The sequence below is a fragment of the Vigna umbellata genome, chromosome 3 (genome assembly GCF_029865625.1).
Source record: "Vigna umbellata cultivar VRB3 chromosome 3, Vumbellata_1.0, whole genome shotgun sequence".
Classification (NCBI taxonomy): Eukaryota; Viridiplantae; Streptophyta; class Magnoliopsida; order Fabales; family Fabaceae; genus Vigna; species Vigna umbellata.
Genome location: NC_142167.1, coordinates 9,515,638 through 9,533,942, shown reverse-complemented (window position 1 = coordinate 9,533,942; position 18,305 = coordinate 9,515,638).

Genomic DNA, 18,305 nt, shown 5'->3' with positions numbered 1-18,305 from the left:
CATGAAAGGGAGATTGAACTTGAATTGTTAGACGTGCCTATAAAACCTAATTAATCTATACTGAATTTTGTGTAACTCAATATATCAACAAAAGAATAAATCATGACCACATGAACAAAACGCCAAATTATATGTTGGTACTTGAAAATGATTAATTTTAATGAGCAAAGATTTACTCAATTGATTTATTTTAAACAATACATCGGCTTATATGTAAATAGTTATAAACCTAAAGTATTGATTACAAAAGAGATGTTTAGAGTGTCGCAACCGGAATCGCGACGGGATGGCGAGCCAAGAAAACAAATGGGTTTGAGAAAAAGTTTTGGAAGTCGCCACCATAATTTATTATGGAAAAACTATGGAAAACCAAAAAATAAGACATGGTCTGCAAAAACTAGATTGTAAGTTCGGGAATCGGTTACGCGTAAGGAAGGTGTTAGCTCCCTATCGCGTCTGCCTAAAGGAAGTACCTTTAATTAAATGTATAAATTTGACGTGGTTTTTTCAAAATGTTTAATCTTCCCTACAAAAAATAATATAAAGAAACTATTAAGAAACAAAAAAATATTTTTTTTTGTTTTATGAACCCGACAAGGATTGACCTTGCTCTTACGTATATCCATTTATGATGGACAATCAGGGATCGCGTAGTTCTTTATGTAGAAAAATGTTTATGAGTTTGTTTTAAAAATTATTATAGATTGATTTAGATTTTTGAAAAGCGAACCCAACAAAGATTTGGTTTAACAAGATTGACATTTTTTTGGTTTTAAAGATCTCGTATTTGAGTGATTCTCCCTGCACCTCACGGTCTTCCTCCTGCACCTCCAAAACATATTTTAATTCCAATGATACCCTTCACAGAGAAACCGCATTTCGAACTGCGACAATTTCCTTCTGCACACCGCATTTCGAACTGCGGCAACTTCCTCCTGCACCTCCAAAAGCGAAAAGCACAAACCCCGATCTGCGGCTGAGACAAACCGCACTTCGAAGTGCGTTAGATTTTTAGGGTTTAGTTTTTTAATTTTTTTATTAGGTTAGTATATATTTATTTTATTAGGTTTTATTTTTATTAGGTTAGTATAATAAATTTAATTTTTTATGTTAGTTGTTAAATAAAATGTTTTGTTTTAATATATTTTGAATTATTTTATTTGTTTGTTAAATTTTGTTGAATTTGTTATTTTTCAACATATTATTATTTTCTTAATATATTATTTATTATGTATTTAATTTTATTTAAGTTTTTAATTTTTTATGAAATTGAAATAATTATTAAATTGTTTATTGAATTAAATAATAATTATTATATGTAATGTTAAATATTATTTTGGATTTAAAGTGCAACAATTAATTAAAACGCACTTTGAAGTGCGGTTAGGAAACAATTAATTAAAATAGGAAACGCACTTCGAAGTGCGGTTAAGAAACAATTAAATAGATAGGAAACGCACTTCGAAGTGCGGTTAGGAAAGAAACAATTAATTAAAATAGGAAACACACTTCGAAGTGCGGTTAGGAAAGAAACAATTAATTATAGGAAACGCACTTCAAAGTGCGGTTAGAAAAAAATTAATTAAAACGCACTTCAAAGTGCGGTATTAATTTTTAACTTTTTGTTAATAAAGGGTAAAAAGGTAAAATTGGGGGTGCAGGATGAAGGCAGTGAGGTGTAGGAAGAATCACTCCTCGTATTTTTTTATTATTTAAGAATGGTGGGAAAAAGAAAGAAACTGGGCACAAGCCGACACATACTTATAGGAAAAGCTTCAGAGTACAATAAAAAGGGAAAAAATAATGGTGCAGAGGTAACATACCTTTTTAGCTTTCAATACTCTTCTATTTCTTTTTTGGTGATTGTCGTTAACAGAACCCTTATGGGTGAGAACCTATTTTTCTCTATACTATTTTTCTCTCTATTTATTATTTTTGCCTATTTCTCCTTCTCTCTATTCTTTCGTTCTTTTTTTCTATGACAGAGTGTGTATTTATATACACACATTGTAATATTATGGCAATCTTGCCTTAATTGTGAATTAGATGATAATAAAACAAAATAGGGAAAGAAATGGTCTTGGTTGCTAGAAAACAAATAAAATAATATTCAAAATAATTACCATATTAAACTAACATTTCAAAAATATTGTGTCCGGTATTATAGTTATTATTTTATCCCTTTTTACCCACCATTAGTTATTATTCTCTTATTCTTTATTTTTAATTATTTACTTACCCGGACGAAATTGGGTGTTGACACCTGCCCCTCTTTATTTGGATTTTGCTAGATAACATGAACCTTAGAGTTTTTGATTTATCATAGTAAAAGCTAAATAAAGATAAAGACATTAATTTCGTTTGGGTCTAAAGAAAAGGAAAGAGATTACCTCGGAGCGTACTTGGTAGAGAATGTAGCAACCTTGTGGACTTTGTTGAATAGCCGTAACACCTATGGAGGGTGTGTCATACCCTATGAATTCTGCTGAAGAGGTGTATGAACCTCGTGAATTGAAACCTTTTTATCTTTTTTTTATTCCTTTTTTTAGAGGCGCAAGAACCTCAAAAAACTTACTAGAGAGGCACACGAACCTCGTAATACTAGATGGTGAGGTGCACGAACCTTGTAAAATTACATGGAGAAGTGCACGAACCTCGTATAACTTGATGGTGAGGCGCACGAACCTCGTATAACTTGATGGGGACGCACACGAACCACGTAAAATTTGATGGAGAGGCGCACAAACCTCGTAAAATTAAATGGAGAGGCGCACGAATCTCGTAATACTTGATGGTGATGCGCACGAACCTCGTATAACTTGATGGGGAGGCGCACGAACCTCGTTAAATTTGATGGGGAGGCGCACGAACCTCGTTAAATTTGATGGAGAGGGGCACGAACCTCGTAAAATTTGATGGTGAGGCGCACGAACCTCGTATAACTTGATGGGGAGGCGCATGAACCTCGTAAAATTTGATGGAGAGGCGCACGAACCTCGTAAAATGAAATGGAGAGGCGCACGAACCTCGTAATACTTGATGGTGAGGCGCATGAACCTCGTAAAATTTGATGGAGAGGCGCACGAACCTCGTATAATTTGATGGTGAGGCACACGAACCTCGTGGAGGGGTACCACCTTTGATTTCGCTTAAGAGGTGTACTTGCCCTATGAATCTCGATGTGGAGGGGGTATCACCTTTGATTTCGCTTAAGAGGTGTACTTGCCCTATGAATCTCACTGTGGAGTGGGTATGACCTTTGATTTCACTTAAGAGGTGTACTTGCCCTATGAATCTCGTTGTGGAGGGGTATAACCTTTGATTTCGCTTAAGAGGTGTACACTCCCTATGAATCTCACTGTGGAGGGGGTATCACCTTTGATTTCGCTTAAGAGGTGTACTTGTCCTATGAATCTCGCTGTGGAGGGGGTATCACCTTTGATTTCACTTAAGATGTGTACTTACCCTATGAATTTCGTTGGAGAGATGTATAAACCTCGTTTTTTTTTGAAGAAGAAAGAGATTTGGTGCCAGGATGAAAGCTGGGCTTGAGTGCCAGGATGAAAACTGGGCTTTGGTGCCAAGATGAAAACTGGGCTTTGACAAGCTCGAAACAGATGCTCTTTTTTTCTTCTTATATAGCTCTGGACTTTCTCTTTTGAATTTTGTTGATGTACCGATGTATGAGTGGAAATTCGTGTGAGACCCTTGTTCGCCCTTTTTTTTTAAATTATGAACTTTTTACTGATGTACTTCTTGATTTCCTTCCATCGAATCCATCATTCTCGTTGGAGTTGGCGATGCATGGTGTGCCATATTTCTCTTCTCTTTTCTTTGAACCTCTATGATGATGCATGTATGATGATGCATGCATGATGATGCATGAATGATAATGCATGCATGATGATGCATGTATGAATGTATGAGTGAAAAATCAAGTGAGACTCAAATATTTTTATTACCTTTCCCGTTTCGCTTTAACTAATTCCACGACATCCCTAAAGAACAAACTCGCACCCCATGAACCTGCCTGTGATGCTTATTATTTTCGGGAGGTAATTCGAAGAAAAAATAAATATTGAATAAAGCATAATACAATAATGTCAATTCCACTTTAAAAGCATTCCCTATCATGGAATCATTATGCATAGAATTTTTTTACCGCATCAGAATTAACCGGCAAAGGTAACTCCTCTCCATCCATTCTTGTAAGAATAAGTGCACCACCGCCAAAAGCCTTCTTTACCACATATAGGCCTTCATAATTTGGAGTCCACTTGCTCCTGTGATCCTTTTGTATTGACAAAATCTCTTTTTTTTAAGACCAATTCACTTTCTTGGAATTTCCTAGGATGTACTTTATTGTCAAATTCCTTTTCATTATTTGCTGGTACAATTGCCTATGCCATGCGGAAGTTAATCTTTTCTCCTCAATGAGATTGAGTTGATCAAATCGAGTTTGAACCCAATTCGCTTCTTCTAACTGGGTTTCCATTAACACTCGTAATGATGAGATTTCTACCTCGAAGGGTAGTACTGCTTCCATTCCATATACCAAAGAAAAAGGTATTGCCCTAGTCGATATGTGTACCGATGTGCGGTAACCGAAGGTACATTCCTCTTGATATTTTTTATTAGCTGCCTTGATTGCCTCATTCATCTTTGGACGACGATGGGAAGTTTGATTGTTCAGGTTTGCGGCAATGAGAAATTGTCTTTAAATCATGATAGTCCACATGCATTTGCTCATTATCGTCCTTCTTCAACACGATACTTGCCACCTATTGGGAGTATTTTGCCCCAGCTAAGAATCTCGCATTGAACTGCTTTCGTACTTCATCTTTGATTCTGAAGACATTCTGGCTTGAGTAGTAACTCGTGTTGAACTCTTTCTTCATGCTAGTGTTCACATTTACCTTTTTTCTCTCGCTTTCTTCTCTTCCACTAAAGATTTCAACCTCCCCTTGATGAGGTTTTATTTCTTTAGAATCTTGCTTCAGAAATCTCATTAACTCTGGAGAGGGTTCCGGGTCAGTCATAATCATCTTCCATGTTATTGATAAGGTGCTCAAAATTAGGAAAAACCACATTATTGTTTTCAAAACATTCATTGTCATATCCATGTTATTCGATTTAAAAAAAAATTAAGACACAAACATGATTTAATGTTAAACCAAATGCAAAAGAAAGTGTCAACCTGTAAAGCACGAACCCCAAGGCTTCGGGCAAAGCAGTGAGGTTAATTAAAAATGATTACATTTCAATAAGCATCACAGGCAAATTCTTTATCTTTCAGTTCTTGGGTTTGCAGATACTTCTTCTTCTTTATTCTCGTAGTATATTTGTAGGAAACTTCTGTCAATCAGATCTTGGAGAAAGCTCCTAAACCTGGTACATTCATTAATGATATGTTCGGCTCCTGGACAGATTCCACATGCCTCACCGAGGCCATCTCCACCCCTTAACAAACCTAATCTTATCAGCGTTTAAAAATGACCTTTTTAGAACTACAAATTTTACTAACATCCCTCACTAGCCTGTGTCGTCCAACCTCAATGGCATTTGTTGAGGTATTTCCATGCTCGGCAAGGGGATTGACTTCAACACTAAGTTTGTCTTCTTGGAACTTCAGCCATCCTACATCAATTAGAGATTGTACTTTGAATTTAAGAGAGGTGCATCCTTCAGTCGAATGGACAATGGCTCCCCCGTGAAAATCGCATCTCGCACTTGCATCAAAACTTTTAGGGTATGGAGGTTGTAAGGGTTTCATTGGACGAATAGCGGCCAAACCCTTCTTAAGGAGATGAGGTAACAAATCTGTATACGTCATAGGAATGGGAGTGAAAATTTTCAATTGGTTCCTCCTAGGATAAGTACTATGACCAACATTCTGATCTGAACCTAAACCGGCTCCAATGCCCCTGGCATTAGCCTGTTGTGGTTGATAATATCCTGGTTGTCGAGGTCTCATTTGAGAACCAGACACTGTATTGTTCACATAAGGAGGATAACTCGGGCTTGGTTGATAGCTATGTGTGGGCGCATGACCTCCCCACATGGGTATTGCTGATGTTGCATGCACTCCCCCTTCTTTCTCTTTCCCCAGATTAAAAACATATTTCTTCGAAGTGGTGGCTTGAGATATAATTCTTCCACTTTTTAGTCTGATTTCGATTCTTTCGCCTATGATGATGATATCAGCGAAATTGGAAGACACATTGCCAATCATATGCTCATAAAAAGGTGGTTGTAGTGTGCTTACAAACATTGCAACCATCTCCTTGTCATATAGAGGTGGTTCAACCTGCGTTGCCAGCTCTCTCCATCGTTGTGCGTATTCTTTAAAAGACTCCTCCTCTTTCTCTACCATGTGGTGCAATTGTAACCTGTCTGACGCGACATGCATGTTGTATTTGTACTGTCTTATAAAGGCATCCGCCAAATCTATCCAAGAACGAATATGAGAGGATTCCATATGTGTATACCAACTCAACGCTGCTTCAGCCAAACTATCTTGAAAGAAATGAATAAGTAGTTTATCGTCGTCAGCGTAGGCAGCCATTTTTCGACAATACATAGTCAAATGGTTCTTAGGGCATGTGTTACCCTTGTACTTCTCGAATTCTTACACCTTAAACTTGTGTGGAATTTCCACCCGTGGGGCCAAACTCAACCTTGCCACGTCACTAAACCCCGTAACTTTCAAACCCCCTCTATGGCTCTCAGTCTGTCTTCTAGAATTTCAAGTTTACCTTTTGTTCCTTCTTCATTTGTGAGCAAAGCAGCATCTTGTGCGACAATTTTGTGGGGAAGCTTGGACATTTCATTCGGCTTGGTTTCGGTTGTGTAGATAGGCCCCTGGGTACTGATGGGGAGTACGCTGCTGGTTATGGGAAAAACCAAAAAAGTGTGCTATGCCTCTACATGATCTCCAATAAGCGGTGTGTAACCTGGTGGTAAACCATACATTGGAAATGTGAATTGTGTGCCTGCAGCGTTATGTACTAGAGGGTGAGCATTATCATCAGCCTTTACAAACGAAGTCTCTCCTGTAGTTTTTATGGCTTTCAAAGCCTCCAAGATTTGACCGACCTTATCCTTTAGTTGGCTAATATCGACCTTTAGAACTTCATGTTCTTCTTCCCAAACTTCCATAGTCTTAGAGTTCGCTCGAGTTCTATAAGGATGTCGTGGAAGTCCCGCCATTGTTTTTTATTTAACTTTATATTTTTTATTAATTTGAATTAGATGAAAACTGAATATGCGAAAATGCAAAAATGATGCATGCTAAAAATAGGCGGAAATCACAATTCCTTAATATCGTTATGATAGAAATTGAAAATGATGAAAATTTTATAAGTTTATTCTATTTATTTATTAGATTAAATGGTTTTTATTTTGCCTTATTTATTTATTCATTAAAGCATGAAATTTTTGTTTTTGCTTTTTTTTTATAAAAACATGATACATTTATTGTTATATATAAAGAAAATGAAGGAAAAATGATGAAAATTGCTAACGCATATGATGTATGAAGATGTTTATGCCAAATAATGATTAAAAGACAACATGTTTTGTTTTATGCTTTTAAGGTAGGTCCAATGTCTTAAGGTCTAAGGATTGTATGCAATCTCACAAGGATGGCTTCCTAAACCTAAAATCAAGGCCACCAGAGTTATGGTCCTTTTCACAGCTTTTCCACAACAGTTGAAACGCAACTAGGTGTGAACTTGCACGTAAAGAGAATAGACACTGGCTGGGGTTCTCACGATAGCCAAACTAGAAATAGTCCAGACGTGACACCGCTACACAACCCCTCTAAATATAGGGAAAATAAATAAAATAAAATAAAATAAAGAAAAATCACATCAATTTTGCACATTTAATTAAGAAGGCCTGATTCTCTAGCTTCCCTAGTGGAGTCGCCATCTGTCGCAACCGGGATCGCGACGGGATGGCGAGCCAAGAAAACAAACGGGTTTGAGAAAAAGTTTTGCGAGTCGCCACCATAATTTATTATGAAAAAACTATGGAAAACCAAAAAATAAGACATGGTCTGCGAAAACTAGATTTTAAGTTCGGGAATCGGTTACGCGTAAGGAAGGTGTTAGCACCTTATCGCGTATGGCCCAAGGCAGTACCTTTAATTAAATGTATAAAGTTGATGTCGTTTTTTCAAAATGTTTATTGTACCTAAAAAAAATAATATAGAGAAACTATTAAGAAAACAAAAAAATATTTTTTTGTTTTATGAACCCGACAAGGATTGACCTTGCTCCTACGTATATCCATTTATGATGGACAATCCGGGATCACGTAGTTCTTTATGTAGAAAAATGTTTATGAGTTTGTTTTAAAAATTATTATAGATTGATATAGATTTTTGAAAAGCGAACCCAACAAAGATTTGGTTTAACAAGATTGACATTTTTTTGGTTTTAAAGATCTCGTATTTTTTTATTATTTAAGAATGGTGGGAAAAAGAAAGAAACTGGCCACAAGCTGACACATACTTATAGGAAAAACTTCAGAGTACAATAAAAAGGGAAAAAATAATGGTGTAGAGGTGACATACCTTTTTAGCTTTCAATACTCTTCTATTTCTTCTTTGGTGATTGCCGTTAACAGAACCCCTATGGGTGAGAACCTATTTTTCTCTATACTTTTTTTCTCTCTTTTTATTATTTCTGCCTGTTTCTCCTTCTCTCTATTCTTTCGTCCTTTTTTTCTATGACAGAGTGCGTATTTATATACACACATTGTAATATTATGGCAATCTTGCCTTAATTGTGAATTAGATGACAATAAAACAAAATAGGTGTCAATACCGAATTTCGTCCGGATTGATTTTTTTGGCTTTATTGTCTCCTATGTTTTGTTTTTTTTATGTATTTTTAGTTTTTATTTTTTTTTATTAGTTTATTTTATTTTTATTTTTATTTTTCATTTTTTTATTTTCGTTTTTTATTATTATTTTTATTTATTTATTCATTTTTGTTATCTATTATTATTGTGTTTTTATTCTATCTTTATTTATATAAATTATCATATTTTATTCTCCCTTTTATTTAGTATTTCTTTTTTTTTGTTTTGTTTTACCTTTTTATATTATATTTTAATATAATTAATATAATTTAAAAAAAAAATGTGTGCGGAGCGTGAGGGGACAGAAACTGTTTCTGCAGAAAGCCGAGGTGGTGGCAGAGACGTTTTGGAGGAGAGCAGGGTGGCAGACGCGATTTGGGTGCGTACGAAGTCAGTACAAGGATTTTTGGCGCAGAAGAGGGCACAAAAACAAGCACAGAGAGAGAGCGGGGGGGATTATTATTCTGGTTTTGGGAGAGAGCAGGAGGGGATTATTATTCTGGTTTTGGAGAGAAAAGAGAGGAGAGTTTGGAGGAAGAAAAGGAAAAAGAGGATTGGACACTGCTTCTGAGGTCCACCATTGTTGGCACCCGCAAAAGAAAGACAGAGGTTGGCTAGGAAGAAGGAGAAGGGATCACCGGCTTCACGCACCAAGCAACAACACAGGAGCTCCAAGAGGTAAGGAACTCCTTCACTGGTTCATACTGTCATATATACTGGGATAAGCACACCTCGCTCCCACCCTGTCCATATAAGCTGGCGGCATTGTATGTCATTTTATGCTTGATTTTGCTCTGTTTGAGTATGATATTATGGTGTGAATGTTTTCCTTTCTCTGGTCTAACGCATAAGCACACTTCCACTTTAACCTGAAACATGCTTGATTCATTCCTTGATTCCTATTCCATCTTTGCCGCCAAAATCATCACCATCTCCATTTTCATCCTTCTTGATACACCTATTCACAGTTCCCCTGCATTAAAAAACAACAACAAAACAATGATCGGAAGAAACCAAATCCATCCCAACTCACGCGCTACATCTATCATCCTCCCCAGCTACCACTGATTTCAGTTCCTCTGCTCTTGAAACCCATCCCATTCGGTCAACATGATCACCTCCAACACCATCATCCTCAACCTGCATTGCACAAAGCCACAACCAACCAAGAACAATGACCCATTTCCAGCACCCAAACACAAGCTCGTACTTTACCTTCACTGAATCAAAGCCAGAATTTGCCACTGTACCATCCACCGTCGCCATCAACCATTCAACACCGATCTCCACTTCCATTCATTCTCTGTTTCACCACGCTCCCTCTCTCCTTCCTAACTCCCACGCTCACGGCCAATCCCAACAAACCAAACCCAAAACCCACTCGGTGCCTGGTCTCAATCATGTTTTCCCTTCACCATACACACACACCCGTAACAACCAGAAAACAACATTCACACACATGGCACCCATTACACAATCAAAGAAATGACAGTGGAAAGAGAGGAAGGGTTGGAACGAGAGGCGGCGGCGTGGTGACTGGGTCGCGGCGGTGAGCGGCGGCCAGTTAGGCAGGCGCGGTGCCGAGACGCCGGAGAGGAACCCCTCCCTGGGTGGCCGGATCGAGACGCGACGTGACGTGGTGGCTGGTCCAGAGGGGGCAGTAACGCGGTGCCCATCTTCGTCGCGGTGGCTGGTTTGGTTCGGAGGTGGCGGGGCGTGCCTCCCAGCCCTAGCTTTTCCGGGTCAGAGAGAAAGAGACTTGGGTCTCGATGGAGGGAGGCAGCATTGAGTGTAGAGTGAGAGAACCCCTAGGGGAATTCTAGGTTAGAAACCACCCGGGTGGGCCAAGCCCATATTGAACGCACGTTTTTCGGCCTTTTTTCGAACGTTCGTCATCTACCTCCTCTCCGAACGTCCGTCCGGCCACTTCTTGGACGGACCGTTTGGGTAACCATCTCCCAACGAACGCTCGTCCACAACGAGCGCTCGTCTTGCAGCCTCGTTTCCCAGCGTCCATTCACCAATGCCCCAACGAACGCTCGTACATAACGAGCGTTTGTCATCCCGCCTCATCTTCCAAACGAACGCTCGTCCCCAACGAGCGCTCGTCGACCAGCCTCCTCTTCTCAGCGTACGTTCATCATCGCCCAACGAACGCTCGTCCTAACGAGCGCTCGTCATTCAGCCCATTTCCCAGCATCCGTTCGTCATCGCCCAACGAACGCTCGTTCCAAACGAGCGCTCGTCATTCAGCCCATTTCCCAGCATCCGTTCGTCATCGCCCAACGAACGCTCGTCCCAACGAGCGCTCGTCATTCAGCCCATTTCCCAGCATCCGTTCGTTGGGAACGAACGCTCGTTCCGAACGAGCGCTCGTCATTCAGCCCATTTCCCAGCATCCGTTCGTCATCGCCCAACGAACGCTCTTCCCAATGAACGCTCGTCATCTACCCTCCTGTACTCAACGTACGTTCGTCATATCCCCAACGAACGCTCGTCCTAACGAATGTTCGTCATCCCGCCTCATCTTCCCAATGAACGCTCGACCCAACGAACGTTCGTCATTCGGCCCGTTTCCCAGCGTCCGTTCGTCAATTCCCCAACGAACGTTCGTCCCCCAACGAGCGTTCGTCATTCAGCCCGTTTCCCAGCGTCCATTCAACCTTCACACCAACGGACGCTCGTTATCCAAAAGAACGAGCGCTCGTTAACCTTAAGCTTTTCTCGACTGACCATTCAACCTTCTCACGAACGAGCGCTCGAGCCTTTTCGACCGTGCGCATTCGTTTTCTCCCCTTTCAAACGTTCTTCCCGTATCCTATGCGACCGTTCGCCATCAACTGTGCATGCAACTGTTCGTCCTTTAACTTTCACGAAAGTTCGTCCTCCACCATTCGTACTTTGCCTTATTCGAACGTTCGTCCATACTGATCTTTAGGACGTTCGGTCATACAAAGAGTCAACTGTTCGGTCATAATGTTTTAATGAACGTTCGGTCTTCGTGTGAACGTCCGGTTTTGTGTTAGTGAACGTTCGGTCATGTTGTATGTGGACGTTCGGTCATGTTATGTGAACGTTCGGTTTTGTTTTGTGTTAGTGAACGTTCGGTCGTGTAATGTGTTAGTAAGCGTTCGGTTTGTATTGTTTAATAAGCGTTCGGTCTTCGTTTGAACGTTCGGTCTCAATGACGTTTGTCTCCAAGCGTTCGGTTTTAAGCTTTCGTTTAGGAAGCAAATAGCGCTCGCGCAGGTCACTCCTTATTCTAGCGCTCGTGCAGGTCACTCCATATTCTGGCGCTCGTCCTAACCGTTTCTCCTCTGCCACCCCCTTTTCTTCTGACCGTTTCTCCTCTGCCACCCCCCTTTCTTCTAAGTCGAGCCCCTTTTTCCACTTGGGCTTTGGCCCAATCTGTCATCAGAATTTTATTTATTTTGGCACCCCATTTTGTTGTTTTTATTTATTATTTATTTATTTATTTGCCTTTTTATTCATCTTGTTTCATTTCATTTTATTTTATTTATTTCTTTTAAATATCCACTTATTTCAAAATATATATATAATAATTTTACTTATAAAAAAATAAAATTAACAAAAATATATTTTAAAGGTTTAGGCACATGTGTGATCGCACGCATCGTCCTTGTGCTAAAACCTTTTCTTCTTCTTTTCTAAAATTACAAAAAATATATTTTAAAGGTTTAGGCACATGTGTGATCGCACGCATCGTCCTTGTGCTAAAACCTTTTCTTCTTCTTTTCTAAAATTACAAAAAATATATTTTAAAGGTTTAGGCACATGTGTGATCGCACGCATCGTCCTTGTGCTAAAACCTTTTCTTCTTCTTTTCTAAAATTACAAAAAATATATTTTAAAGGTTTAAGCACATGTGTGATCGCACGCATCGTCCTTGTGCTAAAAACCTTTTCCCTTTCTTAAGTAAAATTACAAAAATATGTTTTAAAAGGTTAAGCACATGTGTGATCGCACGCATCGTCCTTGTGCTAAAAACCTTTTCTCTTTCTAAAAAAACAAAATACAAAAAAGGTATAAAATCTTCAAAAAACCCAAAAACATCAACAATTTTAAGCAACAACAAACAATCTTCCTCCCAGAACTACGTGATCCTTGATTCTCCATCAAAAGTGGAGATACGTAGGAGCAAGGCTAGCCCTTGTCAGGTTCACTTCCCTAAAAGTCCAAATTATTCATAATCATTTCCAAACAAATTTTCCCAGACAATTTTCTCAAACAATTTCTCAACAAAATTTTTCATAACAGATTTTCAAAAAGAACTACGTAACCCTGATTTCCCATTTTGAATGAGAATACGTAGGAGCAAGGTCAATCCTTGTCGGGCCCAAAAAACTAAAAAAATATGTTTTGTTTATTTTAGAATTTTATTTTCGGGGATAGTTAAACATTTTGAAAATCACATCATATTCGTGCATTTAGTTAAAGGTACTGCCTTAGGGCAGACGTTGTAGGGTGCTAATACCTTCCCTACACGTAACTGACTCCCGAACCCAGAATCTGGTTCTATTTGACCATGCCTTATCATTTTATGGTTTTTCCGTAGTTTTCCAGAATAAACTATGGTGGCGACTCCAAATCTCTTTTTTCAAAAACTTTTATTTATTTTCCTTGGATCGTCGTCCCGTCGCGATTCCGGTTGCGACAATAGGGAAAGAAATGGTCTTGGTTGCTAGAAAACAAATAAAATAATATTCAAAACATTGATTATCAATATTGCCAGAAAATTTGTCCATTTTAAAAGAAATCATATTTTCCTCTTTAAAAGCAACTGACGCAGCAAATTATATTAATATACTATTTTAATTACTGTTTATAATTATTAGCATAATATTTATTCAAATAATTACCATATTAAACTAACATTTCAAAAATATTGTGTCCGGTATTATAGTTATTATTTTATCCCTTTTTACCCACCATTAATTATTATTCTCTTATTCTTTATTTTTAATTATTTACTTACCCGAACGAAATTAGGTGTTGACATAGAGTATTCTAACAACTTCTAATAGCTTCTAACCTGACATTTAATATCCTCCCTATTCATATACAGCTGAGTACACCTTGTGAAGACTCTTCAAACTCCTTCTAGTAAAAACTCCTTACTCTTCAAATCGAAATGTTCTAGGTCTACGCCTCTTCAAGATTGAAAGGGGGTGTGTGTACAAAAGGCACTCTAATATCCAAATTAGTTGAGTGTGTCAGATAACAGTTAATGCTATAATAACGAACATAATTATTTATCTCAATGGTAGTACTATTTATAGGAAAATTATGACGTTTGTGGGCCCTCAAGTACTTTCTATTGATTTTTTATACTCTATTTTTTTGTTTATGAATATTTTTTGGTAATATGAACAAATGGATGTCTAAGTATATTGGTAGTGTGTCTCTATATGGTGTTGAGAATGCGCAAAGAGGGTGATTGGGAATAATTGAGAGGAGGACAGTTCTCAAGGTGAAGGTTGAAGATGATGGTAAAGGATCATATGCTTGTTGAGGTGTGAAGAGCATGTGTAATCTTTTGGAGTTGTTTCCTTGTTCCTTCACTTCCACCAACATCTGAGGTGTGATTGTTAAAATATAAATTGGGCCTAAAAAAGCAAACAAGGTGTGAAAAAAGGAAATTGGTTTATGATAATGTGAAATAAATGATGTTGGAAAGGGCAATTTATTCCTGCAACCCAAACTATTAAAATCCTACTTTTACCCTCATACATTAAAAACACTAATATTGTTTTCTCTCCCATTTTCCCCTTTCTCATATTTTCAATTAGCGTCCTATCTCTCGCGTGTACCTCCCTCTCACTATTTCACTACCCATCGTCATATTCTAATCACTTCCCCTTCTAATCTCTACCATTCCCACAATCTTCTTCAATAAAATCCCACCACCGATTGCAATGATGTTGACTGGAGAAGTTGTCGCCAACAACGACATGAATGGGTCACGCATGTCGTGCCCCACACGCTTATGTTACACACATAGCAAACAACCCTAAAAAAACACACAAAAATGCTCACTCACAGAATTTTTTATCCAGAATGTAGTATCATATTTAGAAATACATTCTGAATTGTCTAATAAGTGAGATATTTAGACTGGGCAATCTGAAATATATTCCTAAATCCAAGACTACATTCTGAATTGTTCAATTCGGTATGCATTACCTGATTCGAAAAACCATTCTGGATTGTTCAATCTAGTATGCATCTATGAATTTTGGAAACGTAATCCAATTTATGTAATCCAGAATTCTAGATTGTCGAATCCAAAATGTACTCTTAAGATAATGCATATAAGGTTTTCATGGGATTTTGTTTTTTGGCAATTGATCTGCATGGGTTTTGCAATAAGAAGCTTCAACTTCTCCACTTCTTCTTGTCGTAAAACCTTTTCTTCATGTCTCCATTCTTAACCTCCATTTGGTTATCTACTTTAGAGTATGAAGTGTTGTTTCCTCATCCATCTCTCAGTCAAGCCCTACTTGTTGTCATTGTTCATCGAGGTTGGATACAACATCAGTGTCACTAACAAAGGCATTTATTTTTAGGCGTATTGCAAATTTGGTTCAGTATGCCAATGTTGTTGTGTTGTGTTGTAGTGATGCGTACTATGGCAAGAAGATAACCCCAACCTTTGTGGCGACAATACTCTTGGCAACAATGCTGCAGACAAACGACATCAACCAGCCTAGGTCATTGTTGTTTCAGCACCTGATCGGAGCCATCACCAATGCTTTATACTTGTACAATCCTTGGCTTCCAACAGAACAAGATTAAGGCGTCCTTCGAAAAAAGTTTCAATCTTATGAGTGAAACTTATAAAGGAATCAGATACAAAAGACTTATTGGACGTGTAGCTAAATATGCTTTGGATCTCACTACTGAGGAATTGGAACAAGTACAACATATAGGATTGGATAGTTCAAGTTGTGGATGCATACTAAGACGGGCGTTTGGTCTCCTTTGTGCTTGTGAATTAGCACGATATGACCCTAGAGTAATCCTTTTTGCTTAAATTCATATAATGTGGGCGAGATCGTTTCTGAAATATTGAATCAAATGAATCTCATCCAGAGTTATCCATTGAACGTGAACTACATATGGTTCAGGAACGATTCAATGAGGTTGACATTGGAGGTAAAGTCACCATCAAGCAAAAGTTACTTGACAAAGCTTGTCCTACAATGACATTTATGGTACCTTATAAGTGTAATAATTACATATTATTCACACTTATTAGAACTCATTATTTGTCTTTATATCATGTGTTTTGTGTTGAATCCATGAAAAGATGTAAGATTTATGTATAGTCTTCAAAGGTATATATAATTATCTATTTTTGGTATATTTTGCAGGAAATTGGAAGATTGGAGAAGAATAAAGAGTTGCTGCCAAAAGCTACTAGCCCAACCATAAGCACCACTAGCCTAGCTAGACATGGACTCTTACCCAACCATAAAGTCTCGCAGCCTAGCTATAACCCAGCAAGAGGATTCTATGGCTCAGTGAGAATGCACTTTTCGGAGAAGTTTGTAAAGCATCGAGAGTGGAAGAAAAAGGGATTTTTTTATGATAGGGTCCTCCTCAAGCTAGGTTGGGCCAAAGCACGAAGATGAAGCTATGGAGGTGGAAATGGTGCGAAAGCTATGGATATAATGGTGAGCTCACGGTTTTGAGGTGGTGTTGATGGTTTTTGGTGAGTATTTGTGGTGAGATGGAGGTTTTTGATGGATCTCTAGAGAGAAGGGTGGTTAGAGGGACCTCATGGAATGCTCTAGCCTTGACTTGAGACAAGATATGTTTGTACACATTTTGGCATAATAACATTCAAATTCATCAAGTGATTTTACAAGGCGGGAGACCGCTCTATTTATAGAGAAATGCGTCTCCAAAGTATACAAGAAACCCTAAAAACTATCCACTCTTAAAATGACATGTGGCAATCCACTTTTACAAAGTTTCTCACTCATAGAGTACCATGTGGCAATCCATTTTTGTAAAGTTTTCTCCTCTCTTAAAGTACCATTTGACAATCTACTTTTGCGAAGTTCCTCCACTCTTAGAGTGTCATGTGACAATCCACTTTTGCAAAGTTTCTCCACTCTTAGAGTGACATGTGACAATCCACTTTAGCAAGAGTTTCTCCACTTAGAAAATGACACGTGGCTACATTCTTCTTAAGAAAAACTCTTCACTAAGAGTTTGTCATGTGGTCATCATGTCCCATGGTGGGACACACTCTTTTAAGATAAGATTACAAACCATACAATACTAGGCCCAATATACAAGCCCTAAAAAAGGTATCATATACTACTTGACCCTTAATACAAGGTCTAGAAATACTTCATGATAACCCAAGTAAATAAGAATTTAGTTCCTTCTTTTGTGGATGATTTTAAATCTTCTTGAATTTGTTTGGTCATGCTTCTTGTGATTGAACCCTTGGCTAGAGGTTTGTCATCATCCTATCCCTCTTTAGAAGGATTTGTCTTCAAATCTTGAGGCTCCTCATCTTCATCTTGCTCCAAATCTCCTACAAAAGGGGTTAGATCACAAACATTAAAAGTAGCACTTACATCATACTCACAGCACAACTCTAGCCTAATCCTTTGAGCTACTTTAAAAGGTTCATCACCACGACACTTGAGTTTGGACTTCCTTTGTGTTGGAAATCTATCTTTACTTAAATGGAGCCAAACCCAATCTCCTTCTTCATAGATCACTTCTCTCTTGCCCTTGTTATTATGCTTGGCATATCTCTCAGATTGATGTTGTATTTGTGACTTTACCCTCTCATGCATTTTCTTCACAAATTCAGACTTGGATACTCCTTCCTTATGAATGAAATCACTTGGATTTGGGAGAGGTATGAGGTCTATGGGATTAAGAGGATTAAAACCACACACAACCTCAAAAGGAGACATTTTGGTGATTTTGTGAACCACCCTATTGTATGAAAACTCAATATGGGGAAGGTACTCATCCCAAGATTTGTGGTTTCCTTTCAAAATAGTCCTCAACATGGTCTCTAAACACCTATTGAAAACCTCAGTTTGTCCATCAATTTGTGGGTAACTAGAGGTGGAAACTTAAAGCTTGGTTCCTAGTCTAGACTATCGCAACTAGAATCGCGACGGGACGACAATCCAAAAAAAGACGGTTGAAAAAGAGATTTGGAGTCGCCACCATAGTTTATTCTTGAAAACTACGAAAAAACCATAAAAGGATAAGGCATGGTCTGTGAAAACCAGATTCTGGGTTCGGGAGTCGGTTACACATAGGGAAGGTATTAACACCCTACCGCACCTGCCCTAAGGTAGTACCTTTAACTAAATACGCGAATGTGATGTGGTTTTCAAAATGGTTAATTATCCCCAGAAATAAAACTCTAAAGAAAC